Raw genomic sequence first — 18,282 nt, 5'->3', positions numbered from 1 at the left:
AACATTTTATTGATCTTCATTCTTCCAAAACACACCAATCAACCCTGGATTCGACCTCCACACTCACATATATAATATATAAATCCAAAACCAACCCCAAACTGAATCTAACTAATTCTAACTACCCCTTGTACCTAACTTTGGTTGTTTTACACATGATTACTCACTTGGTTTACATAACAACTTTTGATCTCCCTTGTGTTATGAAACTAATCAGCATTTCTTTTACATGGATATGGTCTTTCAATGGTATTATTAACCATGATTACATATTTAAATGGTTAATATTGACCTTACAACATCAAAATCTTTATAATCTTCATTGTCCTTCAATGTGGCCTTATGATGGCCATGTTTGCCTTGGGTGCTCCTGCACCATACTCCTGGGGTTCAAAAATTTCCAAGTCCCTTGGAAAGACCTGCAAAACAAAACATTAGCAAAAAAAAAAAACTTCATCTTTACTATTGGCTGAAACATATCCTCCTGCTGCAACCATGCTCTTGCTTGACACTTGCTTGTTTGAATGTGTCATAATACTATCATCTTCACTTTTGGTTTACCCTCTCTTAGCAATGTGAACACTACATGTTGCTGCTCACTATCCGCCATCACCCATGCCATCAGAACCTGCTCCTTTACTGTTGCACTCACCTGCAAATTCATCAAATGTGCCACCCAAAGACACTCCTCCATCTTGCCAACATCAACATACTTTCCTATTGAACCACCAACAACAATCACATCCACTTCTTGAGCACAAACAATAGTCTCAACATGAGATCCATCAGCAATCATACAATATTTTTTTTTCTATCAACAATAACCTCATCATGAATATCAACATTAGCATGCCTTTTCTTTGATTCATCAACAAGCAAATCAATTTGTTCATCTTCAAAAATATTATCAAGCATTTGTAATGTACCTTGCCCATCTTGGAAAATAGGTTCAGATTCTACCCTTGCCCCTTGTGTTGCTATCTTTGTTTGCCTTTTCCTCTTCTGGATGATCTTCTTTATGGGCCACTTTATCTTGGCCTTGATTGGTAAGAGCCATAGCTGCCTAATCCATTTTGTCCAGTCGTCCAAGCCTTGTTCCAACTCTTGTAACTTCATTTTCCATTCTCTCTCTTCTTCCTCTATCCTCTTGCTCCTTTCTTCTTTCCTCTTCCTCTTTTCTTCCTCTTTTCTCTTCCTCTCTTCTTCTCATTTATTTTGTGCATCTGAATAAGCCTTCCATGCATTCCACAACTCTCTCTCTGCTTGTGTCAACTTCATCCTTGCCTCACCTAGGTCTTTCTCCTCTTTTCCACTACCTAGTCTCTTGGCAACCACTCACTAGGTTATTCCCTCAACCTGACTCAACAACCACTACAAACTCTCACTACCCAGACCTTCTGGGCTCTAATACCAAAATGATGCAGAGGCTTATAAGATGCACACAAACTTGGGAAAAATATCCATGCCAATCAGGCATATCTCACAACAATGGCTTAACACTCTTCACTAGACTCTTCTCAATATTAAAAACACCCTTACAAGACAAGATCTTCAATAGATACCAAACACCAACCCATACTCTTTAACCTCTCACATGAACAACCATGATTAACCATATGACTCAGTTTAGGACTGAAACTAAAATTATGACAGCCAATCCCTCTTTTATGACAGTCATATGACTTCACTGCCAAACCATAGTAAGATAATTAAAATCTCTTCCTTGCACCTGCCAATGTTATGAGAGGGTTCTAAAAATATGCTAAGGTCAATACAAAGACTTTTTAATATCATGAATTCATATCTTAATGGATTAACCAAACTATGATTGTCCAAACCATTACCTTGTCTGATTTTTGGTTATGAACTGTGATGAACAGTCGTGAATAACTTTTTCCATATTGCTTTTGAATCCAATCTCTCTAGTAGGATTGTAGATTGGTTTGATACAAAAATTTCCGCAATTTTCATAAAGATCCAATGGTTAAAACAAAAGATACAATTGTTTTACCAAAACGGGTTAACCCTAGGCAGGGTTTTGACAGTTTTCAAAGAAATAATTCAATCTTTCACCAAAGAACATGGAAGGACCTCAAATAAACTTTAAATGAAATAAACCCATCATATTTCAACCTCCAATAGATTTCATTATAGGATCAATCCATAACAATGAATAAATAATTTCAGATCAGAAAAAATGTCAGAATATAGCATTACAAAACAACATTTTATTGATCTTCATTCTTCCAAAACACACCAACCAGCCCTAGATTCGACCTCCACACTCACATATATAATATCTAAATCCAAAACCAACCCCAAACCAAATCTAACTGATTCTAACTACCCCTTGTACCTAACTTTGGTTGTTTTACACATGATTACTCACTTGGTTTACATAACAACTTTTGATCTCCCTTGCGTTATGAAACTAATCAGCATTTCTATTACATGGATATGGTCTTTTAAGACCTTATGAACACAAAACATTAAACAAAACTCCTACTTTACCCTTGAACCCCATTACATGCTCAATTTGCCCAATTTTGACAAGTTTTACAACTCATTACAAAATAACTCATTTGATGAGTTTCATGACTTTCAATGGTCTTATTAACCATGATTACATATTTAAATGGTCAATATTGACCGTACAAAATTAAAATCTTTATAATCTTCATTGTCCTTCAATGTGGCCTTATGAGGGCCATGTTTGCCTTGGGTGCTCTTGCACCAAGTAGCACCCTTGTATTAATCAAAATTTGAAAAATACATAACTGGTTCAAAAAGAGACGTAGGGGGAAAGAGCCAGTAAGAAAACCCCCTACCATTACTCCAATAGTAAACAAACAAAAAAGCTAGCCACGCTGGCCAAGATACTAAAAAGCTAGGAGAAAACAACCAAAGGAGAAAAATGTCGGTTGAACCAAGGCCTGCAGTCCACTAAACATCACACGAAAATAAAACATGGAAATCCTAAGAGGACCGTAGCACAGTGCCGAGGGGGTTGAAACATTCAGGATTCTTCTACACTTGAATTTGGTTCCTCATTACCGGGAGCAGGAGCAGGAGCTGCATCCAAAATTACCGGGCAATCATTCCCACAAGCAACATGAGCCAATGATTCCCCTTTTTCCGAAGGCTGACTGTCATCATCTGGAATCCACTCTTTTCCACGACCAAGCCTCCAAGAGTTGCCTTCAACTATGTCACTGTTGGCCCTAATAGAAATGTCTTCTCTACCTAAAAGACCTTCCTCCTAGATATAGGTGCTTCTCCAGGAAGTCGTGAAGCCAGGCAATATACCGGCAATCTTGCAAAGGAACTCAATATTTCTAGTAATAATAGGCCAAGAGGCTTCTAAGGCATTGAAGTCAAGAGAGGTTACAATCACCTTTTTCTGCACCTCTGCACCATTTCCCAAACTCATATAATAATTTTGGGGAAAGGGCAATCTAAGATTGCCATCAACATTATCCAACACTGCGTCAATTTCCCCAATAAAGCAATGCTCAAACACCATTTGGGTGAGAAGCTTCGCCTTTTGCTTTCTAGTCCCCATATAGAGCAGCATCGCTAGGAAGAAAGTCGGGATGTCTGCATTAGCTCTGTATCTATGGTATGCATTAAGGAATTCCTCCCCCAAAATTCTTTTAACATGGTGTAGAATCAAAGGGTGACTCAAGGAAAGAACCGATTGCAAGCGCTTATCAGAGATTTTGCCTAGGAATTCCATCTGACTGCAGGTTGCCTCCAACAAAATTGGTGTTTCCATTGTAAACAATAGAGCAAGAAATGGGAAGAGTTTGATATGTTAAAAATAAGCAGGTCATCCTATATTTATCTCACCAGCTTATAAAGGTTGAGGAGCTTGAGGACTTAGCTAAGCGAGCCAAATTACTTCGCACAAACAATGTACTTCTTAAGCATGCCACCTTAATCACAATTGATTGCCTCTTTGATGTCAGCCATCGTCCGGCTTTATCATATCTAAAAGTAATGATTAAAATTAGATTATCTTCTAACAACATCTAGACCGGAGTGGGAGTTAATGACCTTGGTAAGATCATATTACCAAAACCATAAAGAATACCGGTAGGGGATAAATCAAGAGGTTGGTAAGAATACATCTCCCGGTAAGAACTACCAACCAGTAGGGGCCAATACCATCAGGGGCACAAACATTTCTTCTTAGAACAAGATCGGTTGTATCAATTACGCCATATTAATCACCATAATCAAATGTTAGATGTGCCTCAATCCGAACTGGGTATTTGAAGAGAGAAACGAATGCAGCCGCTTATCAGAAATTATCTAGATTATTATTCTGGCAGCATCTACAACGGCACTGGAGTAACCCTGAAGAGTTCCTTAACCGAAACGTAAAGATTACTGGTTGGGGAAAAGTGCAAGAGGCCTATGTAAACAACAACAACATCAACCGATAGAGATCGGGCAGCCGAGAAGGATACCCCTACTGGTAGGGGCCAGAATGCCACCATCAGAGAGAGACCCCTACCTGATAAGAGTACATCTCCCGGTATGTACTACCGACCGGTAGAAACTAAAACATTGGGGAACCAAAGTAGTTCAATCCTCTGCCAAAATAAATTCAGTATTAAACCATAATAATCGCTATAATCTAGATTTATCTATGCATGAGCCGTATTCCCGGATCAAGACCTCTGTCTGCAATTTCCATCTTAGATAGTTTGTCTTCTTCCAAGTTGCCTTCTCTATAGATATGGCTAATCCAAAAATATTCAAAGGTCTCAAGAAAACTCACCATAGGTCGAAGCCATAGGTTAAGACACCAATTGGGGGTATGGTTACTACGAACAACATTGATAACATTTAATGAATCACCCTCCAAATGAATTCTTTTTATCCCCAACTCAGACCCCAATTGCAAACCTCCTAATGTTGCTCAGAATTCAGCCTCGTTATTAGTGGCTAGACCGGTGTCTTCGGAAATTTCCTTAATGTAGATGCCTTCAGAATCTCTAATACAACATCCAATTCCACTATGCTCTGGATTCCCAGCAGAGGCACCATCGAAGTTAATCTTATGCCACCCTCGTTCTGGGGCCTCCCATTTAACATCCAATCTTGGATTAGCCGGTATCTCAGGATTACCATTTTCAAAAACTAGGGGGATGATCAAATTTGGGAATGCAAGCTTTAACTTCCAATCCCAGTCAGTGTATAGATTCTTTTTCAGCATTTTGGACTTGGCCGCTTCATTCAGGATCTCAACTAGGTGGTTCTCAATTTTCCCACAGAGGGCTAACTGGCCCATCTCTTTATCCTGGAAAATTCTTTGATTTCTTTCTTTCCAAATTTCCCAAATCATCAATGAGGGTGGGATAACAAATAAGTCCCCAAATAATGCCTTGCATTTTGATTTAGGCCATAGTAGAAACCAATCATCCAAACCTTTTGGAAAAGGGCATGCCAGATTTAACTTACCCATAAAATGCCACCAACAGTTGCTGGAGAAATTGCGGTGTAGCAAAAGGTGATCAATTGTTTCCTCTTGATTCTGACATAATACACATCTACTAGGCCCATTAATACCCAACTTAAGGAGTCTTTCATTGGTTAATATTTTCCTCTGAAAAGCCATCCAAGCAAAGGAACCTACTTTAGGAAGTAGATGTTTGTGCAAAAACAGACTAACCGGCCAATCCTTCTTATCTACTGTAGCTTCTTTCAATTTATAGCCAAAACATACCTTATACTTACCATCAGAAGAGCCATAGCATCTAATAATGTCCTCATCCAGGGATGGATGAATAATTCGATTCTTCATAATATCGGCAAAAAGGTCTTTTTGATTTTGGGATAAGACCAAGGGGTTCAGAGAGTTCCACACCCATTTGTCAATACCATTCTCCTTAATTGAATGACCATAATCACAGACCTTGTGACCCCAAAGTCGTTATGTATCTCTCATTATAGATTGAAGAATGAGATTATGACACAAGGCTTCTTCACCCCTCCAAGAATCCAGCCAGAAGGATGCATTCCTCCCATTTCTGACATCCCAAGTGACCTGATCGCTTATGATTTATCTGCATTCCAAAATAAAATTGCAAATGGCCGAGCCCCTGGGAGGGTTCGTAACTGTGAGAATCCTTTTAGGCTTAAGTGAGTCCAGATATTTTTGTTTTAGGATTCTTGCCCACTTCTGATTACTGCCTCTACAAATTTTCCACACCAATTTTGCTCCCATAGCCAAATTCATAATAGAAGTCTGTCGAATGCCAGCACCCCCAACATTTTTTGGTTGGCTTATTTTTCCCCAGGCAATCAACAGAAATTTCCCATTGTCATTTGATATGTTCCAAAGGAAATTTCTCATTATAGTAATTAACTCATCTTCTATGGCAACTAGTAGCTTCATTCAAGCCATGGAGAAAACCGATATGGTAGAGAGGATTGATTTTATCATAGTAATCTTACCGGCAGATGATAACCACTTCCATTTCCAATTTTCAAGCCTATCTTTATATTTCTCAATAAGATGTGTCCAATAGCAAGTCTTATTATGGCCACTAAAAAGAGGAGACCCAAGGAATTTACCTGGAAAGTTTGCCACTCTTAAATTGAGGATTCTTGATAGGACACCTTGCATATTCGGCATCATGTTGATAAAGAAAACTTCTGACTTATTCTAATTGATTTTTTGCCTCGATGCCTTGCAATAGTCATTCAGGCATGTATTTATAATCCTTGCCTCTCTTCTGCTAGAGGCTCCAAAAAGAATAGTATCATCAACAAATTGCAAGTGGGTTGAATGTTCAACTCCTGTAGCCACATTAACACTCAGCCAGTGACCATCATGGTGAAGAGATTTAATCATCCGACCTAATGCTTCAGCCATAATTATAAACAAAAATGGCGACATAGGATCTCCTTGCCGAATACCTTTTGTTGAAGGGAAGAAACCATGAGATGAACCGTTAACCAAAACTGAGAATTTGGGGGTTGATAGACAATTCTTGACCCAAGTGATCCATTCATGACAGAAGCCAAATTTCCTCAACACTTCTACAAGAAATTCCCTGTCCACCATATCATAGGCTTTCATGATATCCATCTTTAATATCATACGAGAAGCTTTAGTTTTCCTTGCAGTGTGGAGAGTTTCATGAGTAGTGATGATGCCTTCAACAATAGAGGGACTAGGGGCAAAGCCACTCTGTTCATCTGAAATAATATATTTTAGAAGAGGTTTCAGTTTGTTAGCAATGATCTTTGTTACTATTTTGTATATTGAGTTGCATAAAGAAATTGGTCTAAAATCACCCATTTGCTGAGGGTTCTTCTTTTTCGGTACTAAAGCTAGGAAGGTGTGATTGATGGCTCCCAGCATAGTCATTTTTTTCTGGATTCTTCTATCGCTAGATGCAAATCCTGGGCAATAATGTCCCAGGAATGTTGAAAGAAGGCCGCATGAAAACCATCAGGGCCTGGAGTCTTATCAGGATTCAACTGGAAGGTAACTTTCCTGACTTCTTCTAATTCAATAGGTTTGAAGAGCTCTTTATTGTGTCTTTCAGTAATTATAGGAGGGATTGCGTCTAGAATTTTGTTTCTTGCTTCCTGAACATTCTGACAATTTCCATTCATCATAGATTCAAAATGTCTTACTGCTTCCCGGGCAATATCCTCATAATCTTTGGCAATACTACCATCCGGTTTTACAACCTCTGATATTCTGGTCCTGCTACGTTTGGCAATAGCCAATCTGTGGAAGAACTTGGTATTTCTATCTCCATCCTTGAGCCAAAGCTCCCTAGATTTCTGTCTCCAGCAAATTTCTTCACGCCAAAGAATTTCATTTAGTTCAGACTTGAGAGAGCTTTCCCTTTTGAAGAGTACATCATTCATGCCTGACTTAATGACAGAATTGGATAAATCCTCCCGCTCTGTCGTAACCCTGAGTTTCTCCTTATGGATGTTTTGGAACTGACTCAAATTCCACTCTTTGATTTTGATTTTAATATACTTGAGTTTCTTATTTAGCTTAAACAACCTCAAGTTGTTTCCGAGAACCGGCTCATTCCACCATGCTACTATCAAATCATGTAGATCTGGCACTCTAAGCCACATCGACTCAAACCAGAAAGGATGGCCACCCTCAGAATGTCCTAGTGACACATTTAGGCAAATAGGGAAATGATCTGATCCTATAAGGGGTAGAATAGATGATTCAAGAATAAGATTTTGTGCTAGCTAATCACTAGCCACCAAAAACCGATCTAGACGTTCTACAATTTCAGTGAAACCAGTACGCCTATTTGTCCATGTAAAGGTACCATTATTTGGGGCAACATCAAATAACTGTTTCTTATCAACAAATTCCTAGAAATCTTTCTAAGCCATACCAATCCTTTGAATACCACCCTTCTTTTCTTTATTTGCCAAGATAGCATTGAAGTCGCCTCCAAACACGCAGTTGTCCATAGCAATATTTGGAATCTATTTGACAGGAGTGCCCAAAGCTCTCATTTGTCATTAGCAGCAGAAGGTCTATAGAGATTAAAGATATTGAAACTCTCATTTTTGCATAGACTAGTGACCAGAAAATGCTACCAATATTTATCTTCGCCAAGGAGAGTGACTTGAACATTCAAAGGATTTCAGATTTTTCCCATGCCAACAGAGGTTCCCTCGGATTGCCCCAAAAGACCTTTCCATTGTTTCCATAATTTCATTTTTTTTCAATCTCAGACTGACTCCATTTAGTCTCCTATAATACCCTATGGATCCTGGGGAAGGGGATTCCCCTTCCCTAAGTTAAGTTTGGACTACCCACTAGCTGCACCTGCGATTATCAGCATTGTTTTCCTTGATTTGTGCCCCCTTTTGCCCTTTGGATGTGAATTTGGTACATTAATATGTGACTCAGACTTCCCAAACCCTTTTGCAGTATTATCCATTATAAGGTTGGAAACCGGTTCAACATCTTCTTCCCATTCTGAGGTCGATGAATAAATTTCTCCTTCTTCCAAGCCAATGGTGAAGCCTTTCTTGCCTGGATCATCAGAGGCGGTTGGACCAACTGGCAGAGGGGGAATAATCTCCTCCTCCAGCACACTAAAATCACCAGCCTTATTGGGTACTGAGGCAAGAGAAGTTGCAAACTCTATTATAATATCCTTTTGAAGGGTTTCAGCATCTTCCAAAAGATTTAGTAGAGCTTGAGCACTTTCACTATTGGCAGTATGGATCTATTGATGGCTAGACACAACAAGAGGAGAATAAACAACGGGATTGTTCTTTTCCACCACCTTCATACTGGCCACCGAGGATTTCTCTACATCATTTGCTTCCCATTTTTTTGTATTTTCCTTGACTAACTTCATGTCAATCGACTTAGTTTGCACACAAGCACAACTTTTAAGGATAGAGACTGAAACTTGACATTCAAGACCTATGTGCTCCCTTGAGAAGCATTTGGGGAAAAGGTGCAACTGATCTTCTCTATCAATCCTTTGAATCCATACCTCTCCGGCCCCAATAATTTTGACTTCTTCTGGGATTTTGGAGATCTGGCCAATATTAATGCATATCCTGACAAAGCTACCCCACACCCTATCCTCCAAAATATTGTCCACAGAAAGAAAAGTGCCAAGCTCTTTGCAGATATCTTTAATGATCTCAATGTGCCAATAGTCTGATGGGCAGTTATATAACCTTAACCAGACTGTGTTTTCCGGCAAGGTATGAAACCGGGGATTAAAATTTGGTTTCCAATCAATGATATGCACCCCAATCCCGTCCAAAGTATAAGCACCTTTATTTTTAGCATTAAACATGTCCTCATTTTTCATAAACTCAATCAGATAATAATTATTCAAAAGGACATTAAAGTTAATGTTCTCCCCCCATTGCGATACACCATTTCTCAAAATTTCCCCTTAACCATTTGCCTCCACCCCATTTGGTAAAGAAACAGAAATATTGAAGATTTGACCTAGCCAAATTGATCTTATTATCATCCAAAATAATAGTGGGTCTCAAAGTTTTCCTTGCCGGTTTGTGGATGACTGGATGAGCCGATGGTTTGTATCTTCGGCAGGGTTCATTTTTCCCAACTCAACCTAGATTTGATCACTAGTTTCTGGCTGGGCCAGTGGACCCCCAAGCCTCTGCACGATTGGCTCGTGAGGTTTTGTCTTGCCTAAACCACCCATTCCGAAATTTATTAGGGTCATTACCCGAAGGAGGGTTAAAACCTATCCTATGACAATTAGGGATGTTTAATTTTCCTGTCTCTGATATAGAGGGATTAGGTTTTAAAATTGACTTCCAATTGCATGCCAAATCAGAAGCAGGAAGCTTCGCATTTCGAAACCAACCATCATTGCTCCATGAAAAGCCATTCTTCTTCCATGCTTGTGAGTTTATTGGCCTGAGATTACTATTCATGTAGGGGTGACTAGCATCTGATTTCCTCTGTGGTCCAGGATCCCTACTTCCTCTCACCACAAGATTAGGTGCATCCACCTTCCGTGGTCGGCCTGGGGTTTGATCTTTCCATGTTGTTGATTTGAGAGTTGGTTGCTTGCCGATCGTAAGGTTTCATATTGCTTTGATTGGGAAATCTTATTCAACTTCATCACTCTAAGACCTTATCTTCCCCTGACCTCCCTTGCCATGGATCAGAGCCACAGTAATTTGCTCGTCGGTTAGAAGCCTGTTGCAGTCGTTGCCTCTTCCAAATTCGCCACCCTCGCTCGCCATTTTTTTTTACATAAAAACTTTATGGTTTGAACCAAGGATGTAAGCACTATAGGAAAGAAGCCCCACTTTTTCTCCAAGGTTCTCCCCAAGGTAAAGCATGCTCCATTGTTAACACGGTAGAGACAAACTCGTGGGGTTTGAACCTAGGTTGTAGGAACTACAAGAAAGAAGCCCCACCATTTCACCAAAGGGTCATCCCCTCATTTTTAACATTATTACTATAAGTTTAAAGTATTAAATTAATGATGGCGGGGAGATAAGGATTTTATTTTAATGACATCATTTGTCAATTCAAAATTGAAGTAATGATTACTTCAAAAAGTACACACATGTCATGACCACCACCAAATTTGTAAATCAATGAGGAAGTACAGAGAAATGGCTTGTGGATCACCCAGTCCAATTAATGAATGCAAAAATGGGTGTAATAGATTATCATATGTGCTAAATATTTTGGCTATTGAAAAGGAAATATCCATTTCTCTTTATGATTGAATCAAAATATTCAAATTATCTGACAAATTCTTCAGTTGCTGAGCTAGAAAAGGGGAAACAAAAGAAACAAAGAGCCAGAAATTTCTGAGGGTCACGTATGACAGTTATGATTTGGAATTACTAGAAGAATTTATGAGAGTTATGATTTGGAATTACTAGAAGAATTTATCAAAAAGTTTCATGTGAATGTCACTAGAGTAAGAGGGGAAGTTATAAAAGGTGAACCCTTAGGTAATCAATGAATTATCTAGAATTCCAGTAGAAGGAGAGCCAGTAAACAAAGGTCATATTAATTTAGAAGGACTGGTGAATGCATTCCATGAATGGAATGAGCGGCGACCTAAGTTGTAGGTTCATAAAGGAAATAGAAAGGGTGTAAGTTGAGCAAGTTTGGATGAGCCTTAAAAAATAGTTGTAATAGGGTTGATGAAATTTTTCACCTATGAGGGCCAATACAAGACCATACAAGGGTCGAGAATGTGATTGTTGATACATTTGAGGTATGGAAATACCTATCTTGAAGTCAAGCTTAATCTCCTAGCTTTCTTATTTTCCCAAATTACTTCTATGATATCTAGGGTAAAAGATAGGGGTAGTACAATTCAGTATCATAGTTTGATTCATTTGATCATAAAACATCATTTCTTGAAAAAAGAATCTGGGAAGGAAAGGTGGCTAGAATTTCTTTCCAACCCTATGAAGAAAAAGTCCAAAAAGGGACCAATGCCAAAAAAGGTTAAATTAGAAAAAGAGGAAACACCTAGAAAGAAGAGGAAAGTAGAAATTGAGGAGACTAAGCCTACTAGAGTGACTCATCTCTCTTTGAGAAGGGAAATTTAGGAGTAAATAAAAGAAAAACCTAGTCCTGTTGATACCCCTTCATCAACTCCTGATGTTCCATCTTCTCCAGCCCCTGTCATGCTTTCTTCACAAGCTCTTAACAGTACCCCTGAGCATATTGTCGAAGTTACTCAAGAACTTGTATAATCCCTTGCTCTTGAGAAAGAAGTTCTTACTTTGACACCTGCTAAACAAACAAATGAAAACCCTCACGGAAAGAAACAACCTGAGTTTATTACTATTAATGATGAGAGCTCTCCTGATGAGCCTAGAACACAACAATTATTCAAGTCTTCTCAGTCATAAGATATCATGGGGGAGGTTGAAGCTCCTGAAGAATTTGAAGCTAGTCAAGACCACCCTTCACCTTCACCCTCTCCTGATCAGCCTCTACCACCTTCACCTCCTCAAACATTTAACCAAAGAGAAGGAAATGTAGTGATGGTTGAAGAAGAAGTCTCATAAAAACCAGATAGGGGAAGGATTGAAGAAGAAAAGGAATTAATGAGAGTTACGTGGCATTGTCCATAATGGAAGTAGAGCTTGATGAAACCAAAAGGAAAATGTGACTTCTTGACGAAAATTTGAGACATAAAGATGAATAATTATAAAAAGTTTCTCAACAAATAGATCAATTTAAGAAAGAGGCATTTGAAAAAGAAGTTCATTTAAGGAAACAAATGATGGAAACTAAGAGGCACATCAACAAGCTAATGATCAATCATTAGGTAATGCTAAGGAATTAAATAATTTGAAAGAGGTATTAGAACATAAAGAAAATCAATTTAAAAGCTAGATAGTTCAAACCCATGATCATGAAACCTCAACTTCAACTCCTCCTAGGTATGTTTCTTTGACTGCCATGAAATACAAATAGGAAAACATTGAATTGACTAAGTAGCTTGAAGATCTTGAGAAACAGAAAAATGATGCTACTCGAAGATTTGAAGAAGTAGCAGAATTGTCTTCAATAGTTTTGGCCATGAGAATACCTTCTGGCTTTTATATTTTGTTTTTAAGATTAAAAAATTTATAGTGGAAAATCAATTAGTTGGTTTTAGGGAGAAAAGTTGATTATGAAGATGATGATAATTTTCTTGAACATTTTTATAACAATGGCCCTAATTTCCATAATCAAATGTTTGAATACTACTTGCATGGATTTCTTGTGTGTCATTTTTATCAGTCTTTTCTAAATATTTTTGTCGGCGAAGTTCGAGCATGTGTATCATTGTTACAAAATAAGGTTGAATGAGAAAACAGGTTGAACTAGTACAAAGAAGCACAGAGCAAATTAGGCCTCCCCATGAGAGATGAGACACCAAGGTCCATGGTATTTAGGAATAAGTTTACTTCCATTTCATGACTCAATAAAGTGAAACCAATCTGTAAGATTAACTTTGCAACAAGCATTCAATATTCATGGATGTGCATAATCAACTTCCTCATCATGCTCTACAAGCATCCAAGGTGAGATTTAATACCATAACAGTTCAATCAAGAAGGACAGAACCTGTTTGTCCTCACAATATCACGTGGATCTTGACTAGGGTAAGATCAGTGGTTGCAATAATAGAAGAACATTAGGTAAATTGGGTAGGTATGAGGTTTAGGCCACCATTGATCTTATTGACATCACCAAGGTTGAATGCACCTACCAATTTTGCAAGAGAAATTCTAAGGAACTAGATAGAAAGAGTGGAAGAAATGAATGGATATGCTCCCCCCAGAGCTTATCATGAGTATATATTTTAGCATCTTGATTTGGTCCTCTAGATTGAATCTATGAATAGAGGTCTGCCAAACCCACAACCATGAGGACAAGGCTGACAATAGGAGGGGGAGGATGGTGAGTGTTGAAAAATGACATTTTTAATCATAATTTATACTTAAAAAATCTATGTATTTTATTAATTAATGTGCCTGGAGGTAGACTATATGCATGCATGTTTACTTATTTTACTCTTATACTTTTCTAGTTAGAAGATATATATTAGAAATGGTATTTTGTGTTAAATGTATTACTTTTATGATTAATCAATAAAGAAAAAATAGTCGATATTGAGGATTTTTGTTGTTATATTTTGTTCTATCTTTCTTGGATATTTTTTCAAATATATTGAAACTCGTTTTAAGACATGGAGTTATGAACTTCCTATCGATTAACGTGGAATGCTTAGTCACTCTTTGATAGCTCCAGCTAGATGATAAAACAATTCTCTCCAAGTCCACTTTCATCAATTGTTTATGAAACATCTAGTTTCATCTAAAGCAATAAATTCATTGTAATCAAAGACATCAGGTCTTCTATAGTTTAAGATAGTAGTTTTACTCATTTAGGTAGGTAACATTGCATTTGAATTTGAATAAGCATATGTGTATATATATCCCCTGGCTTTAAGTAGAAAGCTAGTTAGTCAGTCAAAAAATTAGTCGTAAGTTTCAAAGTCTCATTCCTTTGTAATTTCCCAAAACTTGTTTTATTGCCTTCTGGGAGCCAATTGCAATGCAAACTTGAAGTTGATTTGAAATCTTGGTGTTCAAGGATCTTATCAAAAGAACAGAAGGGCCTGCTCAACCAAAGGGAGGTGATCCTAAGTTGGTTCTTTGTTTCTATTTAGTTATTGGATGTTTATTTCTAGTTTCATTATTTTTTGTAAGTTTATGTTGATCCATAATTTAAAAATCAATTGCAATTTGTAGTTTTCATTCATAGATCCTTTAAGTAGTTCTCATAGATAGATTAATTTTCTCATGGATGTTTAGGTTTATGTTTCCCTTAGCTCAGTTCAAACTCAATAATCATTGCATTATAGTTTCTTATTTTATTAAAGTCGATGATAATGGTGATAAAGTAGTGATTAGATAGAAACTTTATTGAGCTTATTAGTGGAATTTAGTTAAATTTAAATGTTCTTTAGAATAGAATTCTAATTTTTTTGCAAGCATAAAAATAGATTTTGTAGACACTCAAATTGGTCATCACTCCTACATCGCTAACCTAATTTTTAACGTGTCTTCTATGTCGCATTTGATCTTCATCATATGTTGACATTGTGTCATTCCTCTGGTTTCAGTTCATTTCAAATCCAGCCCTAATTGGTCTTGTTCATTCGCATTTGGTCCTAAATCATTATGATTTGTGCTTTATCATTTTAAAATCATTTGAATTGGTCTCATCTTAACAATTAGACTTAATTCCCTCTTTGTTGATAATTAATCAATCATTAATTGTTAACCTCTTTATCAATCAATTTCAATCAGTTCTTTGTGACACTCTATCAGCCTTTCATGGCACTTTATCAATCGATCTTATCAATTCTTTATCAAGTCATTATCAATTGTTATTATCAATCTTATCAATCTCTTATTAAATTCATTTTCAATCTTGGGTCTTTTTTCGATCTTTTTTCCTATTTTGTTGTCAAACCTCAGTCAATTGTCATTATTTTTTATCAATTATTAGCCAATCAATCATCACTATTAGGACCTAATTAAATGATTGAGTTGGAATTCCTTAATCATTTGATCATTTCACCTAGGTTGAATAATTAAATAATTAATCAATCCCCTTTCTTACTAACATGTCCTCCCTTTTGAATAAATAAATGAATAGTTATTTATACTTTCACCTTTTTCCTACAATTAATATGTTTATATATTAATTGGCTGATTTCAGTTATGATTGGAATTAATAATTTTAAATTATTAATTCCACCTCTTTCGAGTTTAAATGGAATATTTGGAGTGCAAACAGAAACTTCCATTTTCTTTTTTATTTACCTCCTTTTTCTCTTCACTTCTAATGGCAATTTCTCTTTTAACTCATCCTTCCATGAAATTTCAATCATTGGATTGAGCTAATCTTGTCCATTCAATGTGATTTTAAAAGTCTATAAATTGAGCTCTCATTGCTCATTTTCAACAACCATATTTTTCAAGTATCCTTATGTTGTCAATTTCACTTGCAAATATTGCTTTCACTTGCAATTGTGCTTTGTAGGTGAGATCCACAACATATTTGAAGGAGAAAGAAGAACAATGGAGGTCAATTGAGGAGATATCTATGTTTTCAATGGTTTGCATTTTTATGTTTTATTTTCCATTCTTATATTGATTGAATTAGGATTTGATTTCATTGGATTTTAGGTTTGTGGTTGCCTAATATTTGTGCTTTGATGCTTTATTCCAATTTCTTAGTTACATTTATTGGTGAACCTAACGTGAACATGTTAAATTTGATAATTTTGTGAGTCTAATATAATTTGCATGCAGGTTTTTGGTGCTAATATGTTGTTGCATGCAACTTTTAGGTACAAATTTATCATTGCATGTAGGTTTCAAGTGTTGATTTTTTGTTGCATGCAAGTTTTACGTGAGGATATATTATTGCATGTGGGTTATATGGAGTCTAAATAATTATTTATGCAGGATTTCTTAACATGAAATGAACAATAATTCTTCACATAGTTTAATTAGAGGGTTTGAATGAACAACAATTCTTCACATAGCATAATTAGGACGTTTTAATGAACAACAATTCTTAACATATCCTAATTAGGAGGTTTGAATGAATAACAATTCCTCACATAGCTTAATTAGGAGGTCAATCAACAACAATCTCTCATTACAATCCACTAAGGGTTTCAAAATGAATCATCACATAGTTTAATTAGGGGATTGAATGAACACCAAATTCTCATTTCATTTCATAGGGTTTTTAAATGAACCCCACAATCTTCATCTAGATTTTTAAGTAGGGGTACAAATTGGACAGTTTTTCAATGATTTGTGCAACATATTGTCATTCATTGGAAAAATATTTCATTGAAACTACTAGTTGATTTGGTGTAGAATGTGGTCAAAGGATTACATTTGAAACATTTGTTTGCGTTTTGTAGCTTAGAACACATTTCAATTTCTAAGGGTTAAAAGAATCAGTGTTTTCCATGTTTTTGTTTAGATGTTTTGCATGTTTTAATCTTTAAAGGCCTGCCTCCCAAGTAGCCTATAAGACCAAGTGAGAGGGAACGACCCAAGTGGAAACGTGCTAAATCCAAGCTCTTCCGAGCCACTATAAATAAATGTGTTTGTGATGAAAGTTGCAAGCGACGAGTGTTACACGCTACCATAACGACATTATGTTTGTTGGAATCCAAGAACACTAAGAGGGGGGGTGACTCAGTATTCTATCGAAATGATCAATTTTAACCTTATTAAAACATGCATTCACCAACCGATATACCAGTACATATAAAATTAAAAGAAGTAAAGCAACCAATAAACCAATCACACAAATTAATACCATAACACACAGAATTATACGTAGAAAACCTCAAAGAGGAAAAACCACGGTGGGATTTGTGACCCACAATATCAATCCATTGGCCATATGAAGAGATATTATAAAATATAGGGGCCTGCACTTGTAGGAAGGCTTACAGCCTAGAGCACACTGCTTAATCACAAAAGGAGCCTCATTGACTGCATACAAATCTAGACTACAATGTGCAGAAATGATTGAACTGCAATGATAGCATCTTTTATGCCTAAATACAGTTTCGGTTGAGCTCTATCTATTCTGGTCCAAAACCCTAAACCCTTACCAGAATAACCTTTACACAAATATCCTCACATACATGATCTCTCTCATATATTTCACATCTCCTTCATTATTTCCTTCCTTATACACATCCATATGATATATCAAAATGATCTAATCAACTGACCTATATACCCTTTACAATTCAGCATGCCTTATGTCGACTTACAAAGATAATTACAATATGAATATACATATCGGCTCAATAACATAAATACATGAATATCAAAAACAATTGTCGATGCCAGATACAAAAGATATCGAGATCCAATACCGATAACAGGATTCTAAACCATGTTGGCATGCATTGTCAGTAACCAAAGAAATCTATCCAACCTGCTAGTGTTGGTGTCGGTGAAGTGTATGTGAAGTGCCTATCGGTGCACAACTAAACCAAAATATGAAGCCGGAACATGTTGACATGTTGCCATCAATGACAACATATTGAAACCAACCAATTCAGTGTCAATTGCCAACAATATCTTCCTTAGTGCCTGTGTGGCACATAAAAATCTCTAGACCGTAACCTCTATAGGTTGGGAGGCCTCTTTTAATGGAGTGGAAGACATTAATTATGGCCACTCAAACAG

The sequence above is a fragment of the Cryptomeria japonica genome, chromosome 9 (assembly GCF_030272615.1).
Source record: "Cryptomeria japonica chromosome 9, Sugi_1.0, whole genome shotgun sequence".
In the NCBI taxonomy this organism is placed as follows: Eukaryota; Viridiplantae; Streptophyta; class Pinopsida; order Cupressales; family Cupressaceae; genus Cryptomeria; species Cryptomeria japonica.
The sequence above is the reverse complement of the archived record's forward strand: the minus strand, read 5'-3'. Positions refer to the sequence as shown.